Here is a 21,371-nt window from a genome sequence, read left to right on the forward strand (position 1 = left end):
GATAATCTTATCCCCAAATGATCTGAAGGGCTTATTTAACATAGCTATAATATATGCATAAAATGCATATAAGTATGTTGTGCATGCATGTATGTGTGTGCGTGCATGCGTGTTCGTGCATGTGTGCATGCGTGAGTGTGTGTGTGTGTGCGTGTGTGTGTGTGTGTGTGTAATAGTTAATCTCACTTGCCAACTTGATGAGATCTGGAATCCCCAGGGAGACAAGCCTCCAGGCTTTGCCATGAGCGATTGTTTGTTGGGTTAAATGAGTAGGAAGACAGGTCACCGTGGGCAGCGCTGTTCCCTATGCTTTGGCCTTGAACTTCATAAAAAGAGAAAAACCAACTAAACAGCAGCATTCCTTGTCCTCTGTCCCTTGACTGCAAATGCAGCCTGACCAGTTGTCCTAAGCTCCCTCCGCCAGGACTCACCCACCATGACAGACTCCCCAAACCACGAGCCACCACAAAGAGATAAAACTTCCTTCCTTAAGTTGATTTTGTCAGAGAATCTTATCACAGCAGCAGAAAACATAACAAGTCAGTGTGTATCGCAAATATGGCTCCTTTGAAAGAAAATTTCAGAATCTCAGTATACCGCTATTCTAGGCACATGAAGACAGCATTATAGCAGGTTCCAGGAGAAAGGGAGGAAAGGCTTGGAGGCTGTGAAAAGAACAAAGTGGTTCATACAGAGGAAAGATTCCCTGAAGCTAAAAGCCCACTGGCATCTCTTTCAAGTTCAGGATGGCCATCTTTGTAGACACGAGATTTGGGTAATTCCCTGAACCTCTCCAATCACCATTTTTATCCCAACAATACAATATTACGATACAGTTCCCTCTTATCGTGCTGAGTCCTGTGACACTCAAGTACAGGAATACCATTGTGGTGCTTAATATTCCATAACAAGAAGGCATTTAAAAAATCAAAAGATAACCCAACAGTTTAGGAACATCTGCTGAGTGTCAGGGGTCAGTCTGAGTGCTTTGTATATGTCCCTCCTCACAGCACCGGTTCGTACAGTACAGGCCCCCACATCTGTGGTTCCACACTTGCAGATTCAAGGACAATGGATTAAAAACGTTTGAAAAACAACTTGCATCTACAAGAAACATGAACAAATCTTTTCTCATTGTCCCTGGCACAATGCTGTATTATCAAACTTGTTTACACAGCACTTATGTTGTATTAGAAATAATTCACAGATTCTCTCTCTCTCTCTCTCTCTCTCTCTCTCTCTCTCTCTCTCTTTATGTGTGTGTATGTGTGTGTGTTTGTGTGCGTGCATGTTGTGCCTGTATGTGTTGAGCCAGAGGCTATATCTTTGCTTCACGCACGGAGGTCGGAGGCAGATGCTATCTATCTGGTGTCCTGCTCCACTTCCCTCTACTGTATTCCTTTAAGACAGGGCCTTTCAGTGAACTTGGAGCTAGAATGGTGACCACCAAGTCCCAGGAAGCCTCCTTTCTCTGATTCCGACAGCCCTGGGATTACAGGCATGTAACAGGAGGAGCGGGCTGCTTGTCGTCCGGTCAGCCCAGCTAGCTAACACCCGAAATAACCACACAGAAATTGTATTAATTAAAACATTGCTTGGCCATTAGCTCTAGCCTCCTATTGGCTAACTCTCACATCTTCATTCAACCCATTTCTAATAATCTGTGTTATCACCACAAGGTCGTGGCTTACCGGAGAAGATTCAGCATGTTTGACCTGGCAGCTCCATGGCGGCTCTCCCTCTGCCCTTCTTCCCAGCATTCAGCTCTGTTTACTCCGCCTACCTAAGTGGTGCCCTATCAAAAGGCCAAGGCAGTTTCTTTATTCAACCAATGAAAGCAACACATAGACAGAAGAACCCCCTACACCACAGGCATGTGTGGTCTCCCCACTTTTTACATGGGTACAGGTTGAAACCAGTTCCTCGGGCTTCTTCAGCAAGTGGTGTTATTCTTCAGCAAGCTATATCTCTAGCCCCATAAACTACGGATGTTTTAACGTATATGAGAGTTAGTTCAGTGGGTAAAGAAGCCTGCCCCTAAGCCTGGGCACCCGAGCTTGGTTCCCAGGTCCCGCTTGGTAGAAGGAGAAAACTGACTGCCCTGGGTTGTCCTCTGACTTCCCCACACTGACTGCGGTATACCCTCACCCACCCCCACCCACCCGAATGCACAAAGTAAATAAAACAAAAAGTGAAGCCTATGAGAGAATGTGCCTAGAAAATATCCAAATATTGCATATTCCGTTTGCATAAAAGAGCTGAGCATCTGTGGATTTGGGGATCCACGGGTGTCGTGGAGCCGGTTCTCCACCCCCACTCTCTCGCCGTACACACGGAACACGGCACGTCCCCCTTGCGTTTCTCCAGCTTTCCTGGGCCTGCCTGATGCCTGGTAAAGCTGTCCCAGTCCTCGGATCTCAGCTTCCAGGCTGCTAAGGTGGCTGCGAAAACGTCAGCCACCTTTGCACTTGGCTTTCTTTCTCCCATCTCGGTGGCACTGCGCACATAGTGGCTTGGCAGCCACACAGTGAAAAAAAAAATTGAGCTAATCTTTAACTTTTTTTTTTCTCCTACTCACCTCAGATGTGCTAGACAATGAGAACAGACCGTGACCTCTTTGTGAAAACCCCGAGTGACACCACTCCCAGGCAGTCACCTGAGGGCTGTACGTGAGCGGGGTTCTCCTGTAGTATGTTGCCCAGTCCTCCTCAGGGTGCTTTTCTCTTTCACTTGATTGAATCTTTCTTGGAGAGGAAACTCTTCCTGAGCCATTCGTACAAGGCTTGGTTGGAGCCCGTGTTTGGACATTCTCACACTCCCTCAGCCAACTCAGAATCTGGACTAGAGTTTGTTCTGAGTATTTTTCTATCCGTATCGATCGGATCAAAGGGAGATTCATCTGGAACCCAGCTGAATTTCTTCCAGATGGTAAGTTTGCTTCCAGATGGCGTGTTTAATAGGGGAGAGAGAGAGAGAAAGAGAGAGAGAGAGAGAGATGGAGAGAGAAGCTACTGCATACCAGCCTCATGCTAAACAAGGCCCTGTGACCTTATTTCTCCCTGGTCTCTTCTGAGTGCAGAATGAGTTCGGGTGCTGTAGGTTTTCATGAAAATTCTTTTCCCCAATTTTGTTATGAAATTAGGAGGCTCTGGTTAGTTTGAGTGTTGTTTAAAGCCAAATACTAACATCCTGGATCACATGCCAGCCCATGGTGGCACGGTTCTTCCTCTTTTTGAGGTTGAGATGAGTTAAAATCCCCCCTGAAGCTCCAAGAGATGTTCAAGAGCAGTCCAGGAGTCACCTCCCAGATGCTGTAGGTGGCTTTCAGCAAACCTGAGCTGCTCTTCCAGTGTCATAGAACTGAAAAGCAATCAGTGCCACCTACAACATAAAGAGACCTGGCAAGCATCGCCTTGCTGTGGGGTCCAAGGAGAAACATAGTGGGCTACCTCTTGGATGATGGGTGGACACTGGGTATGTGGCATGTGAACTCAGAGGCAAAGTTCCCTACAAATACAAACTTCCCTACGTACTTCCTCTACGTTACCTTTGCAAATGCCCTTTGGCCTAGACTTCTCAATACATGCCTGTATGCTCTAGACTTTTCTATTTGCTCAACAAGTCAATATTCATTCTTTCCTTCACTCTTCCGCATTATCAAGGGCTTTTCTAAATGCAATTCCTGAGCTTGAAGTCAGGGACACAGAGTGGCAGCAGTGAGCAAACCTTTGGCGGAGCCCAGATCTTTCAGCCCAATGTCCCTTCTCCAGGACACTTCTCTGGGTCAGCAGGAATCACATGATGACACTTGAACCTCCGCCCTGTGCTTATCTGTGCTACCTGCAAACCCCAGGCCTGACAATACAAAGGTCATTTTGGGACAACCCCAGTTGACTATACCAGCTACGTGCCTGTGCTCACAACCCACTGGCTGCCAACCAACCCAGCAACCAAAAATGAAAGACCTGGACCTAGCCTAAAGTTCCTGCAGGCATTGCTCCATAGTTGATACCAGTGGTTCAGTCAGGTTTATTTGCTTTCCTCGTGGTCAGTTTGATTACAGGGATTTGTTAGGAGCTCAGCGGCCATTTGCACTCTGGTTGGGGTGAAGGGGTAGTGAGTAAGAGGTCGTAGTACACAGATAAATTAGACGCCTCCACAGACTGGAAGTCCCCGGCCTCAGCATTCTTGGAGAGTGTCTAGTATAGGGACCTACAGCCTGTAGGAATGCAGAATGGAGAAAATGGAGTAGAGATTGCTGGAACTTGGATAGGACTGAAGTTTGCATTTGAAATAGCTTTGAAGATATTTCTTCAAATGAAAGGCAGCGCTGTGCTGGTCCAAAAGCAGAGGAACCCCAAACTGCTGAAAACATGCTTATCTATGAAGAGAATATGGGCTTCCACAAACTAGGGACCCTCTGTCAACACCTACTCAACTGTACACAGTGAACAATCACTTGCATCTCTTTCTTTCTCTTTTTCAGACTTTTAGACTCCCTATGTTACCCTAGATGCCCCCAAACTCACTATGTAGATCAGGCTGGTCTAGAACTCACTGGCTGTACTCCAGCCTCTGAATACTGGAATTATAGGCATGTACCACTCTGCCTACCTTTATTTCCATTTCTTTACACATGGCTTTCTCTTCTTTCTTCCTTTCCCTGACTACTAAATTTGGTCATGTGTATTTGTGTGTGGGAGTGGTACCAGTGTCCTTTTAGACTTAACCTCGAACTCCTGAGCCTTCTGCTTCAGCCTCCTGAGTGTGCTGCCACACCCTCCTGTAGGTTTTCAAGCAGATATCTCATAAAGACTTAAGGTTATTTAAATTCCTTCTCCCTAACACGGTTGGCTTTGGTGTTCTGGTTGCAATAAAGCCTGCCTCTTCCTTAATTCACATGGGCTCTGCCGCTAACTCCTGCCCTGTTATGCTGAAATTGATGAGCCTGTTCCGTCGTCATGGAGAATCAGAGCGTCGGAAGGTGCTCTGGTCATGTAGCCTCTGGGCAGAGCTGTGCTTAAAGCCATTTTAGATCCATGGCGGCTGATACTGTTATCCTGTACCCCTATCATCATTCCCATTAAGCAATGCTGCCCTACACATATCATGCCTTATTTCTGCCAGGTTCCCTGACCCTCATTTAAATTGTGCCCTCCATGGTCCTCACAGGGTGACCTCCTGCTATCCCGCGAGGAGTCAGAGCCCCCCACCCCCAGACCTTGATTGGCCGATGCCACTGTAAAGTGGGAATGAAAGCTGCTCCGTGTAGCTCATGTGAAAAGGTGCCCAGATTCTTTTCCTTGCTGAAACCGCCTGTTCACAGGCACTTGAGAGGCAGTTTCTGCCTCTCCTGTGTGTAAGACTTGGGAGCCCGCGCCTTAGGTTCTGGAAGATGCCCCAGTTTCCGGAACTGCAGACGCCCCCTACTGTTGACTTAGAAAACTCCAAGCAAGGTGGGGGAAAGAGCCTGGAGGAAGAGAAATGTAGGAGGAAGCCTTGTCTTGTCTGATAGCCTTGTTCCTGCAGAGTTGTGGCAGGGGTGCTGTCCTTAGACATCCACTTCACTGTCCACTCAGACCCAGACCAATAAAGCACTGGGCAATTACTTCAGCGGAGCGATGCGCTGGTATAGAAAATAGCAAAGCCAATTCTTGTGTGATTGTTAAATAGTCAACACGCTGGGCGCCATCCCTTTTCATCTGCGCACAAACCATGGCAGTCAATCATATTACTCTTTCCAAACTGTGGGAAAAGAACTGAAATTGGAAAGATAGAAGTCACTTGCTTCAGTTCTCGTGGCCCACGCGCTGTCTGCCTCCAGATCTAGCCCCGCAACATGGTTCTGAACTGCCTCTCCCATGATCCCGGGAGCAATGCAGCAAGAGACTGGGCTTCCCAGCCCAGAGCAGAGCATGGCCTACTACTCTTGACATGCGCAAGTCCACAGTGTGTTCGAGGCAGGCACTTCAGCGCTGAGCTAATGCCAGCTGACTGAGCTCATGGTGGCTATCCCAATGTCACGTCTGAGCCGTTGGCACTGTTTGTAGTTTTAAGTCTTTGCTTTATTTAGGACAGAACACTTATTTGCCTAAAAAGCCCGAAGCCTTAGATGGGCATGTTGCATAATTCCTGGGAACTCTTTTGACATGTCTCTTGGCAGGACATCGGATCACGAATTTCATGATCTGAAAAGAGTGTCAAAGTCCAGTGCTTAAAGGAGTGAAAAACCACTTCCTCTTGAGGTGTTATCCATGCTCTGACAAAGGACTGTCACAAGAGCACAAACTCGGGGCTAGGTAAGTGCTGAGCAGTAGACATGGATAGGCACATCGTGGTTTGGTCCTTGTCTCTCAGAACTTGGCATCAAGGACAGGGGTTGGGAAATGATAGCCTCTGTTTTGTAAATAAAGCTTTATTGGAACAGAGCCATATTTATTCATTTGCATTTTGCCTATGGCAACAGAGTTTGAGTAGCACTGGCAGGGATCATATGGGCTGTGAGGTCTAAAATATTGACTTTCTGACCCTTTACGAAGAAAGTTTGTTGATAACTCTCTTGGTGAGACAGATCAGATGTATGCCTTCCTAGGTCATGGGGACAGAGGTTAAACACTATTAAATATTCTTGATCACTGGTAAATGTTGTTGAGAGTACTGGTTGGGTTATTTATTATTCTTTTTCTTTGAATAAAGCTGTTGGAAGAGATCTTTGACAGATCACTCTTCTGCCTGGAAGCCCTGAGAGGTTAGCTTTCATCCCTGGAGCGACTGGCTAGGCTATCACAACCACAGGCCGGCCATTTCTCCATGGACACCTTAGGAGACTCCAGGTGCAAGGAATTCTGAAGCTAAAGCCGCAGTCATGACTACTCCAGACAGCCCATCTCAGCGTTGGAAGGCAGCTGTCTAGGCAAGACTCCAGATGACCCCACAGATCTGCTCAGTTACTCAGTTACTCTGTCACCTCCCCAGCAGTGACTGGTGCTATGCAGGACTTGCTATTGGTCCCTCTGTGGGGCCCGTGATTGGTGGAATTGTAACTGTGCTTTCACTGATGCAAATGCAATCCTCCCTTTGCATGCTACACCGATGCCACAAACATCACCCCCCCCCCGTTATGTAACCAGGCTGTTGAGTTCACTTTCTGAACCAGCTAGACAATCACTCTCACGTGGTGCCCTCCAGTGGGGTAGCATTAAGCCCTGCAAAAGCTTTTTCAGGATGGTCTTCCCTTGCCTGCTTGAGACTTCTGTTATGAGTAGAGCCACCTAAGCTGGTGATACAAAGAAGAGGTGGGGGTGGAGTCAGCCGAGGAGGCAGCAGTAGCTGTCTGGATGTGCAGCAGCCTTGGTAGCCGGGAGATGGCCGCTGAAGGGCAGAGAGCCAAGCAGAAGGAATTGAGATGCTGAAACAAGGTGAGAGAAAGCAGGAAGTCAAAGCTGCAGAAAGCACTGAAGAACTGAGGACAAGAAGCTGCAGTTTCAGGCCCGCTGAAGGGCTTCAGGGAGCTGCCAAGACCTAAGAGCCATAAGAGTCAACGGTCAAGACACCCAAGGTATGGGAACTGGAATGGCTCCACTTTTAGGAGCCAAGGGTCTTTATATACATACAGCAAACCTTCTGAGTCTACAAAGAGGTATGGGCGCCTGAGCAGCCAGTCTCACCACCTTGTGGCATCCCGTTCAGGACCCTGAGTCACAAGCCTCTGGTTCAGCCCATGTATGAGTCCTTAACACTCGAGAGCCCAGAACTACTGACTCTAATTCAAATAGGCTTCGTCTATTTGCAAATCCCACCTTGATAGTGCCAAAGATTCCCCAGCCAGATGATTGCTTAAACTCGAGTCATCTTTACTAAGGCTGGGCGGGAGATTGGCTGAGTGGGTAAGGAGCTTACTTAACATACACAAAGCTCTGGGTTTGATCCCTAGCATGGCACAACTAGAATGTGGTGGTGCCCTCATGTAAGACCAGCACCTTGGAAGAACCGGAAAATCATGAGTTCAAGGCCATTGTAGATATATAGGGATTTCAGTGCTATCCTGAGATAAATGAGACACTGTCTAAAAGAAAGTAAGTACGTGTGATTATCCCCAAACTGGTCAGCCATGATGGATTCTTCATTATAGGAATAAAGTCACCATTAACATTTACTGGGTGTTTACTACTTACCAGATAGTGATCCACACATTGCCCATGCATTAATACAGTTTATACCATAACCATGCCTGTGTAACCAGTATGTTCTCTACATACTGGTTTTATTGATGCTGGAGGTTGATTCCAGGGTCTCACAGACGCTCTACAAGTGAGCTACGCCCCTCATTTTGTAGCTAAGTCTGGTTGAGCAAGCTGAGTGCTACAGCCCTGGTAACCTGGTTTGTGCTCTTCTCTGCTACTCTGAGCTGGAAAAGACAGCAGGGTGTGGGCTGTGCAGAGAGAGGGGAGGGAAATCTACCCAGGAAGTGACCAGGCAGTGTGGGCCTAGCGTCTGCTGGGCCTATTTTTAGCATTAAGAAAATCCTGGAGGTTGGATCTCTGATGAAAAGAGGATGGAGCTGCTACACTTGGCGCTTTAGGTCTCCCTGAAATGAAAGAGCTTCTCGGATGCAGATGCATCCAGCATCACCATCGATACTGAGCAGTGGAAGATGCTTTGGAACTCAGTGGGGGTGACAAGAAAATGCATGGGTTCGCTTTGTCAGAAAGAACTGGCATGAACAAAGACCCTCCTTGGGGCTGATTCTCGCACCATTTCTCAGAGATTTCCAAGTTCTTAAAAGGATATATTTCTTTCTGTCTACACCACCCCTTGCCCTACATCCTCCTTCCAACCCCACATCTAGCATGTTATCTCCCCTTCCCTAACAAGTTCTTTATAGGAAACTGGAGGCCTTTCATGGGACCCTTGGTTGCATTGGCATATGTTAGATGTTTCTTGGGTCCATCCACCTTGATTTCTTTTTGCGGGATAGTGGTTTGTGGGGGGAGGGATATGGTTTCTCACTGACCTGGAGTACTCCAAGTAGGCAAGGCTGGCTGGCCATCCAACTCAGGGACCCATTTTGCTCCTCCCCTTCCCTAGCTCTCATATTACAAGCTCAAAACACCCAGATTTTATAGATATGTACGGGGTGATCCAACCCAAGCCCTCATGCTTGCAAGGCCGAGAACTTTATAAACTGAAATATCTCCCCTGCCTTCTCTTGGGACTCTTGGTACATATGTTTTTGTTTGTTTGCTTGTTTGTTGAGACAGGGTTTCTCTGTGTAACAGCCTTAGCTGTCCTGAAACAACCTGGTAGACCAGGTTGGCCTTGAACTCACAAAGATCCACCTGCATCTGCATCACAAGTGTTGGGATTAAATACACGCACTTTCACCACCCGGCCCTTGGTACATAATTCTAAGACCAGGAAATGGTAGCTGAGTAAATCTCATTGCTCAGCAGGTTGGTGGTTTACTACATTTAAAAGCAAGGATATGAAAGCACAGAAAGCTTTGTACCTACCATGAAGACTTTCTTATGGACCTGCCATTAGCTTACAACCATCTGGGAAGATTGGCTTGCACTATGGCTGTCCATGTAGCACCATTGGTTCTATCTATAGGAACTCGTAAATCTGCATTTTACCATAAGATTGTGCTAAGGTTCTTCTCTGCACCTCCCATGCACCTGGTCAGCTGGAAAATGACACATGGCTATGGATGATATGGGAACTCAAAGTCATGTGGGAGTCAGCATTACTGAAGGCTTCTCTGAACATGGCTTTCTGTATCTACTATTCCTTGTAACCAAAGCCCTGCACTACAGGTATACAAGCACCATAAGTTTTCTGTCATATACTTCTTGTTTCAGAGGTCAGCCTGAGCCCTTGCTGCAACCTTGACAGAATATTTGCCTAAGAAACGAATGTTCAGAACCTCTGATTGTGGCATGGGATTGCAACAAAGCCAGAGGCACAAGCTACTCGCCCCGTACCGTGCTGTACGCACTGCAGCTCCCGCCACCCTGGAAAATCTTTGGGAGGCCTTGAGTTTTCATCCAGAAGCACTCAGCGTGGTAATTGTGGAATACCTAAACAGCCTGCCTCTATAGCTAGACAGACAGGACTGGAGAACTTCAGAGCTAATTATGCCTCCCGTAAAATGAAGCTTTGCTCCAAGGAGGGAGAGTGCCAGGTGTAGGGTTTTTTTTTCCCTTCATGCCTTGTCTGTCTCATGCCAAGACACATTCCAAGCTGCCCCTTTGTTCAAGTTTCTCTTTCATGAAATGGCTTTGTTCTCTCTCAGCTCACTAGTAACTTTCACATGAAAGTACAGAGTTAAGGAGAGAGATGAGTCTTCAGTTAAGAGCACACACTGCTCTTGTGGAGGACTTGAGTTCTGTTCCCAGCACCTACCTTGGGCAGCTTGTAATGCCTGCAGCTCTAGCTACAGCAGACCCAACGCTCTCTTCCACCCTCTAGGTCACTTGCATTCACATTATTCACACCCACTTAAAAATAAAATTATAAACACACATATGTATATATGAATATATATGTATGTGAATACAGATATAGATATATAGAGAGATTTATTTAATATCCACCAAGGTTTTATTTGGAGCTTGGACATATATACACAAAAAATTTTTCAAAAACATGATGGTTTTATGATCTGTCTTTGATCTTCTCCCTATTTTTTTTTGAGACAGGGTCTCACGCGTATTTTCTAGGCTTGCCCAGAAATACTATGTAGCCTAAGGTAGCCTTGAACTCCACACTCTCTTGCCTTAGCTTCCTGAGTGCTGGGATTAGAGGCATGAATATTATGTCTGGCTTCCTTTTTTATTTAATACTCAAAATCAGCAAACTAACAGATAGAAATGATTCTGGTTTTCTAGTCTGAATGCATGCCGAATTGATTTAAAGTTAACATACCTCTGAAAGGGCTGTCTAATTAGGTCTTGCAGATCTCTGGCTATCGGGTAGTGCTGTTTCAGATTTCTGCTACCCTAGTAAGGTTTGCTGGGGTTTTCTGTTTTGTTTTTAGAAACCAAGGCACCAGTGAACAAGAAGGCAGAAGAAAAGGAAGGAAAAAGGAATTCAAAGAAGAATTAAATGCCATTTATGTAGTATCTTCAGCACAAGGCACTTCAGGCCTGAGGTGACAGCTCAGTGGCTAAGAACACTTGCTGTGAAAACATGACAATTCAGATTTGAAACCCAAGCACTGAAACAAAAACCCAGGCATGACTATGTGAGTCTGTAACCCCAGCACTAGGGCATGGAGAAGGCTGGATCCCAGGAATTTGTTGGCTAGCCAACTTGCTGAGTGACAATAAGGTAAAGAGCTATAGAGGAAGAGGCTGACATGCTATTCTGACCTTTTTATGTGCAGGCACACACACACACACACACACACACACACACACACACACACACACAGGATTCCATATGTTGAGTGTGAAGTAAAGGGATCAAAGTACAGAAACATACACCTGCCGTTCTAGCACTTAGGAGTCTGAGTTAGTAGGCCAGCCTGGGCTATAGAGGGAATTCAGGTCAGCCTACACTACAGACTGAGACCCTGTCCCAAAAAACAAACAAAAAACAAAAACAAAGGTGAAGAAAGGGAGGGAGGGAGAAAGAAAAGAAGAAAGAAATAGAGGTATTTTCAAGTTTAAGTACAACACAAAGAACTGGCTTCAGAGGGGGAAACAGGGTGGGCCAGCTGGGGAGGGACCTTCCAGAAGCTGTGGGCTGAGTTCACCATGACTTCACAGAAGGGCTCCTTTCTGAGCATGAGTGTCCTCCATTACAGCTTAAATATGAAAACATCCTTTACACCATGTGTTCAAGATTGTATTGCCAGATGAGGGCTAGTGACAGGTGATTGGCTCCTGTAAACTTTAACTTCTTCAACTCGCCCACTGGTGAGTTCATAGCTGGATAGATTATCTGGATGTGAGAGCCAGTTGGAGGAAGTTGGTCCCTGGAGGTGGTATTTGGAAGGATCTGTCTTGCCCCCTCCCCCCCCCACTCCCCCTCCACTTCCTGCTGCTCTCATCAAATAGCTCAATTCAGGCCCTAAAGCAATGGATCAGCTGGCTATCAATTGCAAAGGAAGAGTGGGCTGAAACTTTTTCCTTTAACTTGTTGCCTTGGGTATTTGGTCACATCAGCAAAAAGGTTGACTACAACCTAACTACTATTCATCTTCTGAGGTCACATGGATTGGGGAAGGAGAATATCCAGAAACCCTTAAGTTGGCCCCACACAGAGAAGATGACCCTCAAGGTGACCGTGTCAACTTTAGACAAAGGTACTAGCACTTCGAGGTGCTATTGTCAGCAGAGGGAATGTCAGAAGCACACAGAATTGATCAGATTTGCTATTGCCCTGAGTGAAAAACATGCCTGGTGCCCAGGCCTGAGTTAAGTACTGGCCACCCGCACAGTTCATTGATAATAAGTACCAAGCATCAGCACTCACAGAGAGGCTGGAAAACGGTTGAAATTCCCAAGTTGTGCAGACTAGGGGTGAAGGCCGTATCAAAGCAAGTCTGTCATTACTCCCAAAAATTTTCAGCCCTTCCTGGGAAACAAGATGCTTCAGCCCATATCGTGGATGCAATTAAGTCAAATTTATGTAAATAGAATTCTCTCTAAAACATACCCAGAGGAGTTATTATTTAAAGGCAAAACTTCACAGTTATTAAAAGGACTAATTTTCTTTCATCAGAATTCTTTAATAGAAAATCTTTCTTGAGTATCAGCTTTCTCTAGTTGCCTGGGAGAACTCAAGATGCTTATGAGTTTCTAGATGTCTGGTACATGTGTTTGTGGGTGCCTCGACTATTTTCATCCCTCTTTCCAGCTTCTCCCCTCAATATGCCTTTCCTGATCTATAAACCTGTGTGTGTGTGTGTGTGTGTGTGTGTGTGCAAGTGTCTGTGTGTGAGTGCATGAGTATGTGAGTGCCTGCGTGTGTTTATGGGTGTGTGTGTAAGAGAGCGAGTGTGTGTATGTGTGTGTCCTTCTTAGGGCTTCTGCTGCTGTGAAGAGATACAGTGACCATGACAACTCTTAAAAAGGAAAACATTTAATTGGGTGGCTTACAGTTCAGAGGTTCAGTCCATTACCATCATGGTGGGTCATGGTGCCATGTAAGCAGACATGGTGTGTAGAAATAGGTGAAAGGCCTACATCTCGCAGGCAACAGGAGGGGATCTGTCTCACCAGCATAGTTTGAGCATATATGAGACCTCAGAGCCCGCCTCCACAGTGACACACTTCCTCTAACCCACAAGACCAAACCTACTCCAACAAAGCCACATCTCCCAATAATGCAACTCCTTTTGGGGGCCATTTTCTTTCAAATCACCACAGCGTATGGGCGAGTGTGTGCTTTAAAGAATGGATGTATGTGTGTGATGGGCCGAGAAAGAAAGAAATAAGAGAAACATTACCCTTCACAATAGCCATAAACAGCATAAAATATCTCAGAGTAACTCTAATCAAACAAGTGGAAGACTTGTATGACAAGAACTTTAAATCTTTGAAGAAAGAAATTGAAAAAGACACCAGAAAGTGGAAATATCTCCCATGCTCTTGGGTAGGTAGAATTAACATAGTAAAAATGGCAATCTTAACAAAAATAATCTACAGATTCAATGCAATGTCCATCAAAATCCCAGCAAAATTCTTCACAGACCTCAAAAGAATGGTACTCAACTTCATATGGAAAAGCAAAAAACCTAGGATAGCCAAAACAATCCTGTTCAATAAGAGAACTTCTGGAGGCATCACAATCCCTGACTTCAAACTTTACTATAGAGCTACAGTACTGAAAACAGCCTGGTATTGGCATAAAAACAGACAGGAGGACCAGTGGAACCAAATCAAAGACCACAATGTTAATCCACACAACTTTGAACACCTGAGTTTTGATAAAGAAGCAAAATATATCAAATGGAAAAAAGAAAGCATATTTAACAACTGATGCTGCCATAACTGGATATCAACATGTAAAAGAATGAAATTAGGTCCATATCTATTACATGCACAAAACTCAAGTCCAAATGGATCAAAGACCTCAACTTAAAGGCAGCCACACTGAACCTCATAGAAGAGAAAGTGGGAAGTACACTTGAACGCATTGGCACAGGAGACCACTTCCTAAATAAAACACCAGTAGCACAGACACTAAGAGAAACAATTAATAAATGGGACCTCCTGAAACTGAAAAGCTTCCATAAAGCAAAGGACACAGTCAACAAGACAAAACAACAGCCTACAGAATGGGAAAAGATCTTCACTAACCTCCACATCAAACAGAGGTCTGACCTCCAAAATATACAAAGAACTCAAGAAATTGGTCATCAAAAGAACAAATAATCCAATAAAAAAATTGGAGTACAAACCTAAACAGAGAACTCTCAACAGAGGAATCTAATATGGCTGAAAGACACTTAATGAAATGCTCATCATCCTTAGTAATCAGAGAAATTCAAATAGAAAAAAAACCTCTGAGATTCCATCTTACACCTGTAAGAATGTCCAAGATCAAAAACACTGATGACAACTTATGTTGGAGAGGTTGTGGGGTAAAGGGAACACTTCTGCATTGCTGGTGGGAGTGCAAGCTGGTACAGCCCCTTTGGATGACAGTGTGGCAATTTCTCAGAAAATTAGGAAATAACCTTCCTCAAGACCCAGTAATAGCACTTTTGGGTATATATCCAAAGGATGCTCAATTGTGCCACAAGGACATGTGTTCAACTACGTTCATAGCAGCATTGTTTGTCATAGCCAGAACCTGAAAACAACCTAAATGCCCTTCAACTGAAGAATGGATAAGGAAAATGTGGTACATTTACACAATGGAGTGCTACACAGCAGAAGAAAATAATGACATCTTGAAATTTGCAGGCAAATAGATGGAGCTAGAAAATGTCATTTTGAGTGAGGTAACCCAGTCCCAGAAAGACAATTATCATATGTACTCACTCATAAGTGGTTTTTAAACATAAAGCAAAGAAAAACAGCCTACAAATTTCAATCCCAGAGAACCTAGACAACAATGTGGACACTAAGAGGGACATACATAGATATAATCTACATGCGAAGTAGTAAAAAGACAAGATCTCTTGAGTAAATTGGGAGCATGGAGACCAAGGGAGAGGATTGAAAGGGAGGGGAGAAGCAACGAGGGGAGCAGAGCTCAATAAAAATCAATTAAAAAAAATCAAAATCAAAAAAAGAATGTGTGATTGTGGACTGTGTGTTTTTAAGGGTGTGTGTGCATGTGTGTTGTTTTGCATGTCCACGTCCATGAGTGTATGTGCGTGTATGTGCATGTGTGTATACCCACTTGTAGCAGCCAGAGATTGATTTGCCGAGGCTTCCTCAGTTACTTTTCACCTTAGTTTTGGGAACAGATTCTCTCCCCGATGCTGGAGTTTAACCCACTGGCTAGTGAGCTGGTCAGAGAGCATTAGTGGTCATCATTCTTTTCCTTGACAAGGACTAGGTTGATGAGAATGCCTCCGTGCCTGGATTTTATGGATCCAAAGTAAGGCCTTATGTGTCCATGGCAAGCAGGCTCCCAGCTGAGCCACATCATCACTTCCCTGGTCTGTGCAATTCCTACAGGCAAAACCCAAAGCTAAAAACAAGAATTTACCATTCTTAATCCTGATGTCTCGCTTAATGATCTTTGTACAGGCACTAAGAGTGTGTAGAGAATTAAGAATTTAAAGACAAACAACCATTAGGTAAAACTTGGGGTCATCTGATACATTCAAGCCCCACAAAATGTTTCCAGTAATCCTACAGTAGAGGGTTGGGAGAAACTTTAGTTTGGGGTGTTTTCTGAGACGTTCAGTACCCCTTTAACCCCTTGCTTTGCCCTTGGCCTGCATAGCTATTGGAGAACTTGCAACCATGCGTGCTTTTCTGTTACTATGACAACAACCTTTAGACAATGAACATATAAAGAGGAAAGGATTATTTTGGAGTTTCTATTTCCTAATGACTTGTTGGTCCCAAGATTTTAGACCTGTGAATGAGGCAGAGGGATCACATGATAGAGCAAACTGGGGGTGTTGGAAGAGGCTAGGAACCCACAATTCTCCTCAAGAGTGAACTCCTAATGACTACAAGATCTCCAATAGGTCCCACTTCCTAAAGCCTTCACCATCTGCAAGCACCACAACCACAACCCTGGGGCCAAGCCTTTAGTATAGGCCTTTTGGGGCCAACCAAGATCTAAGCTGTGGTCTACGTTGAGCAGATTCTCTGTCTAGACACTTCTGATCTACCCTAAGCCCCACCATGGAAGTGTTTCAGAGAAAAGCAGTGTTCCCAGTGTTGGAAAATAGTTTAGAAGAAAAAGTTAAATGCACCAAGCTTCCCGAAACTATAGAAAAGAATACTAGAGAGGGAAGAGCTCCAGGAGTTTGAACCATATCCAGCACAACATCCATCTGGTAGAAATGGTCACATCTGAAGAGAAACTAGCCACAGGAGGCGAGCGCATGGCAACAGGGAAAACTACTCTATCAATATGTGTTATTTCACTCAACAGCTCTGAAATGTTATTTCAATATAAAGTCAACTAAAATGATTTTAATGAGAGTTTATATTCGTTTTGATTTTTCTTTTTTTTCTGTAATTGCACTGTGTGTGTGTGTGTGTGTGTGTGTGTGTGTGTGTGTGTGTATGATTAACACAGTGTACAAGTGGTGATCAGAGGCATGTTATGAGAACCAGTTCTCTCTCTCTATACTATGTAGGTTCCAGGCCCCAAACTTAGGTACTTACTCTTGGACGAAAACACCTTCACCTGTTGAGCAACCTCCTTGGCCCTCTGTTCCCTTTTCACTTACATTTATACTAACTATTTTATATTTATATTTATAAATTGATGCTATGTTTATACTAAATTAGTGTTTATTTGCTATTGAATGGGCATTTTGAATTGGACAGCTGACCTGAGGGGTCAGGCAGGGAATACAAGAAGGAACTTAAGTGGAGTTGTGACAATTTTGAGAAAAAAACAATGAAGGCCTGGATCATCTCCTTAGAGCCTTCCAGAGCAGTCTGAGCATGGGCATGGACTTTGGTGTTTTTATAAAGCTCCCAGAAGCTTTAGGAAAGGCTGTCATCTTCTGTATCCAAGTGTCAGAACAGAAAGGAATTTGTATCATAAACTCTAATTTGCCTTATAGTCATGGAAGTCCAGGATTGGGTACTCCCAAGAAGACCCTGGCCTCACAGAAGACAGTGATTTCTTGTTTATGTCCCTCAGTCTTCCTCTCTCCTATTTATATTCTCTCTCTCTCTCTCTCTCTCTCTCTCTCTCTCTCTCCATCCCCACTGACACACACTTTAATAACCACGGAGGACTCACAACCGTGAAGAAAACTGAATCACCCTCCTCTAGCAGCCATCAACTGCCATCAGATAGGGATGGGGCGGGACTTCACAAGCCCCTCCCCAATACGTGCTAGGGCTTTAGATGGCTTGGTCTTGTGCAGGTCTTGTGCATTCAGTCCCAGCCACTTAGTTCATGTGCGTGACTGTGTGTGCTGTTGTGCCAGCAAACACTGTCCGGCTACAAGCATCCACTCCCCCTGGTTCCCCCCTGACTCCCCCTGGCTCCCTCTGGCTCCCTCTGGCTCCCTCTGGCTCCCTCTGGCTCATCTTTTCTTAGTATCTAAGGGATCTGCAAACACATCTCAGCCTGGGTTGAACTTGGGAGAAGGTGCTGAGGAGTCCCATGCCCCACCTAGATACTTCTGCACTGTGAGGAGCCATGGGGTGCTTGGAATGGGGAGTCCTGGTCTCTGATAACCCTCATTTCATTGCTACCTGTCAGGGAGCTTTCCCAAGACCCCATTTGAGACCGTTCTTCCATTTTTCTTAAGGTAGGAAAGGATTTAGATCTGTGGGCAGGATTTCTGGCCCTCACTGCAGGACTACTGTATTTTCATGATTTTTTTCACATGCTCTTGCCACTACACTGCATAGCTTCTGGCAAAAGAAAAGCTAAATGTTTAAAACTGATGAGTCAGCAAGATAGCTCAGTCAAGATGCCTGAATGCATAAGCCTGACAAGAGTTCAATTCCCAGAGCCCATGTAAAGGTGGAAGAAGAGAACTGGCTCTACTAAGTTGACCTCTGAAATCCACACTTGCATAGAGGCCTACCCACACCCACCCTCCTCCCTATACAATAATAATAAATAAGGTTTAAAGACAAGAAATGCAAAGGAATCCTCCACTGAAAACCAGAGCAATCTGGTACGGGGGGCATCTGGAGTCTGTGGCTCTCTGCAGAATCTCAGAAAGGGTTGAGTCACAAACAACACAGCATTGTGTGACAAGAACAGGAGACACACTGTTATCCCACCTAGCATGATGCAACCCCACCGCCCCAGGAACTGAGGGAGCAACTTTCTCCCCGTTCCATACCTAGACCCCCTCAATGCTCCACACATGACCTGAAGGCATTCTCTCTTGCCTGCTTTTGTTTGCAAAAGTGGGTCACTCTCCAGCTTGCCTTTCAGTTTCTGGGGAATGTCGCTTGCTTTCTATACTCTTGCTTAGCAGCTTAGGTCAAAGAGAACAAAAGAGATGGAGCCTGTCTACTTAGGTCATAGAGCAAGCATGCTGGAGTATTGTCCTTTGCGCCTTAAGGCTTTGAAATGGGTTTCTATGGGGCCAGGCTTGCTCCAGAAGGGCCCAGGAATAGCTCATTGTTTCTCTTATAGTCCCTGATTCTAATGGGTCTATTAACTAAGAATCTTCTCTAAACTCTGAAAGAAAACCCCAAAGCAGCAGCAGTAATTACTATGTGGAGCCCCTTCCTGGGCGTCCGAGAGGAGGCCGACTGCTGATCAATGCTGGAACCCTGGAACAGAACAAATTGGTCCCACAAGCTGCGAGTGACAGCCTCTCTGAATACAGCTGCTTTCTTCATTAGGCGCCTAAAAATAGCCCCATCCTCACAGGCTGGTTTTGCTATGAGCCTTCTGCCACATCCATTTGTCTGTTTCATTCAGAGTTTCTGTATGTCTGTGACACCCTGGTACTATTTCAGACTAAAAGTGCATTGAAGCCGCGTTTCCCTGCCTCCCCCCACACACTCTCTCTCTCCGGCTCTCCACGACTGTCCCGAGGCTTCGTGTGCTGGAGAGACTCAGCAAATCTTCCTGCACCTTTGCCATCCCCATCTGCTTCAGTCCTTTGAACACCGTCCGCGTCGCTAGCCAGGATCTACAATTATTACTCTTTTTTCCACCAAGGAAATGTTCATTACACATGTCCTTTTCTTTCTTTTTCGTGGATGGCTCATGAAAAATAGAGCACTACTCCCCTTTCCAGATGCCTTGGGGTTTTACTAAGTTTTCCACCCCAACTTCATGAGGGAGAGACACACACACTGTCTTTTCCCTGCAACGGTAGGCTTTCTTCGAGGCCGGTGCCTAGTCCTATTTCTGTGCCAACAACTAAATGTGATCCAGGGACTGGGGAGATGACTCAGTGTCTAAAGCACTTGCCTTGAAAATGTAAGGACCCGAGTTCGAATTTCCAGAAGCCCTGTTTTAGGAAGAAACCGACAAAGAAATAAATAACAAGATGCAGCAACGTGGACCTGTAATCCTTGTCCTCCTCCGGGAGTGGGAGGAGGAGACAGAGATCCCTGGGAGCCCATAGGCCCACTAGCCTGGTGTCCAACAAGGAAGATCCTGCCTCAAACAAGGTGGGAAATTGACCTGTGGTTGGTCTTTGATCTCCAAGATGTGCTGTGGCACCTGTGCATGCCTCCAAACACATCACATGTGCGTGCATGCACACCTGTGGTCATACTCACAAACCCACACCCTACATATTACTAGACACATACACAAGACTTTCTAAAAAGTGATGCAGATGCCCAGTGTAGACTCAGCTACACAACTGTGCCACCCTACGGCTATCTCTGTCTTTCCCAGCTTGCCTCGTGGGAAAACCGGCTTTGTATATTCTCAGAGGTAGCACCATGGATTATACAGCAAGGTAGCTTTCTCGGGTAGGGCGTAGCAGCCACATCATTATCCTTCTCTCTTTCAGAATCCAGGGTAGTGAGGAAATGGAGCATAAAGGGAGAAAAATCAAGAGGAGGACAAAATAAACCAACCTGGTACTTTATACCATCCATTTATCCAAGGCTCCTCCCCCTGACCCCATGACAGGCATACCCACCCACAATTACTTATAATTAAAACATGGAAAATAAACTTCCGCCTCAAGTTCAGCCACACTGTGTGCACACTGGTATACACAACTGTCTGAATTTAATGCCTTTAATAGGACTGAAAATCCTCAAGATGAGAGCTGATGTTGCTATGGAAACGGTGCATGCCTTGACTGCAGGACTCAATTTAAATTTGCAAACTTCGTACCACATTAGCTTTTTTCATATTGGGTTTCTGGTTGATCTTTTCGGAAGATAAAAGAAGAAAAACAACATGTCTTGCTATTTGTTCTTGTTACACTCACAGGCAAAGGAGAAAGTAGCTTGTAATTATTCATTGCCCTGACACAAACATACATACATACACACACACACACACATATATACATATATATACACATGGTTTTATATATTTTACCCATATATGATATATATTTTCTAAACAAATGACACATGTGATATATTTTACCCATATATATGCACATATAACATACACATATATATTACCCATATACACACACATAAACACACACATACACCTATGCACACATACACACGCAGAAGCCTCCACAAAGAGATTATGTAAGAGCTAAGCAGGGTAAAAATTTTGTAGCCAAACAAGATTAATTCAGTTCCAAGTTTTTCAAAATTCCCATGTCCAAAGCTTGACTCAATCACTAATGGCTAAAAACTACTAACTTTACAGAGCTCAAAGCCTTTAAAGAAACAGAAAGGCAGGAGAGCAGAGAACTCCAATGCCTGGGGTTACCTGCAGCACTGTGCTCATTCATGGACAAGATGTGCTATTCTAAAGTCAAAATTGGGACCTGCAGAGAGGCAAGGAGGAGAGAATGCCATTGGGAACTCGTTGAAGTTATGCTGCAGGAGACAGAGTGTCACTGTCCCCACCCCTTCTCCAGCCATCCCCTGCTGCTGCTCGCTCGCAGTAAGCGTTATCAGTTTTAACTAACGATCTTCAGGCTTTGGACTCAGGCGGGTCTGGTTCATGTTAATGACATGGACCTTTCATGTTCTCACTAAGTAGAGAGAGCCATGCTCACAGCACATGACTCTTGCAAGAAATGATTGAGCAGGTATATGCTAACCCCTGAGGACTCTGCCCAGATACAAGAGGTACCTCAA

Source organism: Microtus ochrogaster, chromosome 16 (assembly GCF_000317375.1).
Source record: "Microtus ochrogaster isolate Prairie Vole_2 chromosome 16, MicOch1.0, whole genome shotgun sequence".
Taxonomy (NCBI): Eukaryota; Metazoa; Chordata; class Mammalia; order Rodentia; family Cricetidae; genus Microtus; species Microtus ochrogaster.